The sequence below is a fragment of the Penaeus monodon genome, chromosome 2, assembly GCF_015228065.2.
Source record: "Penaeus monodon isolate SGIC_2016 chromosome 2, NSTDA_Pmon_1, whole genome shotgun sequence".
Lineage (NCBI taxonomy): Eukaryota > Metazoa > Arthropoda > Malacostraca > Decapoda > Penaeidae > Penaeus > Penaeus monodon.
Window position 1 is genome coordinate 23,416,515 of NC_051387.1, and position 3,886 is coordinate 23,420,400.

The following is a 3,886-nucleotide window of genomic DNA, read 5'->3' on the forward strand; positions in this document are numbered from 1 at the left end:
TACTGAGCAAACGGTGAACACAGCTATTTACTGGGATTTGAGGAAGAGATACATAGATAGGTAGAGAGAGAGAGGTGTAATTAAAAGGAAATTGGTAATTCTCGAAGGGGACTGGCAACTACATGTGCTTGATGAGGGACGGGACGAACCGGCGAGTGGCCGGTGGGCGAGGATCAGTCACTGGATTGACAAGAAGCGAGATGATAGCTTGTGGGAGTTCCCGTTCAGTAGTGCCCGCGCTTTGCGAGTTTTGTGGTAAAAACGTGGTAGGTGCGATTTTGTTGTTTCCGCGGTAACGGAGCAGAATTATTGGTTCAGGACTTGATTTATTGTTTTCGTGTTGGGCACAGCAAGTGCCCAACACTTGTGGTAATGGTAAAGAAGAGACCTACGTTGTCCAGCGGTAGTACCTGACGTGCATTCTTATAAGTGAATGCCACACACACCGCTCAGCCGTAGATGTTGGAATCCCGGTGTCTTACACCTAGAATAGTACGTTTACTCATGAAATTCTAGTGGATCCGCAATTGAAAAATGGTATGCGTAAACCGTAGTCACGGCGGGACCGTACCAAGACCAGAAATTATGCGTTTCATAAACCTGGCGGACCGAATCAGGTTCCGGCGTCCCATACAGACCATCGCTGACACTTCCTTGTATAGTCACAAAAACAAATGTTGACTAATCCATTATTTTATTTATTGGAAATTTTCTGTCGCTTCAACATTTAAGGTCATTGGCGGCGTATACAAAATAAAGCGAACCTGGGTAAGGCTTGAGGGCGAAGCAGTTTCTTGGTTTACATGGCGATGCTTGTAGATTTCCAGAATGGTCAGTGGTCAAAACAAACAAATGTACCAGACGTCAAAGGTCACATAGCATTATGGTAAAGTATTGTAGCGAAAAGGGTAAATATGAGTTACCGATTTGGATACGTGGACAGAAGAGGATGACGAGGAGAAGGAAAAGGAAAGAGGGAGAAGAAAAGATCCTGCAAAATTAGTTGAGGCGAGGGCTGAGGTCCAAGGCTGGGCTGATCCCTACATTGGGCCTCAGTCTCCGCCTCCTAAACTCCCTCCCCAGCGGCAACCACGAACAAGAGATTTGAGGAGTGCAGGTTTACTAGACGCCAACTAAGATTGGAAATGAAGTGTCTTTCGTCTTACGGTTTTCCTTTTCACCCTTCCAGTTATATATTAAGGCGGCAGTGCTGTTCATCCATGAGGTGTGTGATCTGATCAAATATTAACACCAATAACGATTTACAGAATCTGCTTCTAGATGCCAATATGAGGAGGACCTACTTTATGCAGAATATTACTTTCAAAACGAGCACAGTTAAAGTCTGGACTCTGTATTTGACTTTTCCATCTACCTTCATTTTCATAAATTATACAGGTGATGTAGATGGCGTTCAAATATTGTCTTCTGGGCTAATATTAGGGATATAACATGTCCATATGGGAGAAAATAAGGTTTATCTTGGTCTCGCCCGTATTCACTCTGGCAGGAGAGGGATGATTTGATCTTCAGAACAATGGTCTCAAACAAGAAAGTGTTATTGTCAACGTTTGAAGTCTGTGATCATAATTAATCTAAACAGTGTGATGACTTACAATTTATTTCACGAATTACTTTACATCTGCATCTGCTAAGCCAGGGCAAGCCAGTAGCAGATCCTGGAGGGTTACGTATAATTCACAGTGTATTCAAGTTAATGCTGAATTTAGGTTTGGCTTCCCAATGCTATCTAGGGAACCATACACAATGGCAATGTAATTAACCCTCCGGACAGGAGTAGGACCTTTGGAAGGCAATGCAGTGGACTCGCTTTCTTTATGGTGTTTTGATGGGAACAGAAGACAATCCTTAAAGGCTCATTCTTCATTTTTTAAATGTTTCTTGAGGAGGAGGATGGACTGATGTCGGTAGTTATTTTGAATGTAGAGGGGATGGAGTGGAGAGATTGGAAGGTGGTTGAGAGAGGGAGAGGTCGGGAGTGACGGACACGTTTGAAATAGGTAGCGAGAGAAAAACCTCTTCCTCAAGCTTCCTGTTTGGCCTCACAAAGTGAGACATTTGATTTAAGTGAGGTCTGTTTGAATCTGAGAACTGCTACCCCAAACTCGAATTGTTAGTCAGAGCAGCTCCTATTAAAATACCACAACTGGCAGTGTGTGACTGTGCAGAGTAGTTTGACAAAGTTGGGCACATAGAAGGCAGTGGGCTGTGGAGCGACAATGCTTGGCAGGGTAAACAGGTGAATGAAGCAAACAAAAATTTTGTAAAATTTACAATTCTAGGAGATTTTAAAGCTATCATCATCATCATCAACGGGCTAACACCGACGGGGGCGCATGGCCGCATCCACCCTTTGCTTCCAGCCACGAGGATCCCTCGAGGCGAGTCTCCAGCAGGCCCACGGCCCATCTCTAATTCCTCGCGATAGGTCTTGTCGAGCTGCCCAAGCCATGATCTCCTGGGCCGTCCCACAGGCCTCCTCCACCCAGGGTTGTCTCCTGGAGAGACAACCTGATGAGCAGGTTCATCCACAGGGAAACAAACTAAGTGACCATATAGCCTGAATTGGCGATCCAGGATTATGCAAGTAACAGGTCCCATGCCAGTCTCACTGTCTCTCTAGGCCTAAGGGCTTCACCTCATTGCTAAATGCATCAAGAGCCACCACCAGTGACTTCAAGGACTCAGATAGGATAGCAACATCGTCAGCAAAGTCAAGGTCTGAGACCTTGATATTGCCTAGTGTTGCTCCACACTGACTTTGGCTAGTAGCTCTGCCCATTATCCAGTCCATACAGGTGTTGAAAAGTGTTGGTGCAAAGACACAGCCTTGCCTCAACCCTGAATTAACAGGGAAGAAGTTCGACAGACCCCCCATCATACTTTACAGCACTTTCAGTTCCAGTATAAAGGTTTGCTATTAGGCCAATAATCTGTGTCGGAATTCCCCCGAGTCTCAGGATCTCCCATAGCGATTCCCGATGCACTGAGTCAAACACCTTCTTGAGGTCGATGTAGGTTGCAAGCAACCCACGACCAAACTCATGACGGCAATCCATAATTACTCGAAGCGCTAGTGGACTTGCCAGGAGTAAATCCAGACTGCTCCAGTCTCTGATGCCTCAGTAGGTGGTTGCGGATCCGTTTCAGAAGAATGTGGGTGAGAACCTTGCCTGGTATGCTGAGCAGTGTAATGCCACGGTAGTTGCTACAATCCCAACGATCCCCATATATCATGTTAAAGCTATAACCGACCTATACATGAGGAATTTGTATATAAAAAGTAAAAATTATGACCCAAGTTATAATGCAACTGCTTTCTGTCCATGTGGATGGTACTTTTAGCAATATTGGTGTAGGACTTACAGTGGCAACTGGGAGGAATGATATAGCACTGTACTGCTACTACATCATAGTTAACAAGGCAGGCAAGCAAGTTGTTTTCACAATCTGACAAAAAATCTTAGTTGTAGACTGGGCAATCAGCCGGGGACATGGAAACAGTTCCGGTAGAAGTATGATGGGGATGAGAAGGATAAATAATAATAATAAGGGAGGAGGGGGCAGATGATGAGGAAAACTGTGGAGTGGAGGATGTCGGGAGAGAGGAAGGGATGTATTCTCAAGGTTGAGTATTGACCTGGGTGGATCATTCAGATTGATCAAGTTGATAGAAAGCATTGAGGAGGGGGTGGTAGTAGCAGTGGTGATCAAAGGAGAGGAAGGGTTAGGAAATCAGAGGTCAAATTCAGATAGGATAAGTGATGAAGAGAGAAGCCTCAGTGCCTTTTATAAGGATACAAAATCTTTATAGTTGCCCATGGTGAGCCAGAAATATGTGGGGAAGAGAAATGGTCTACCCCCC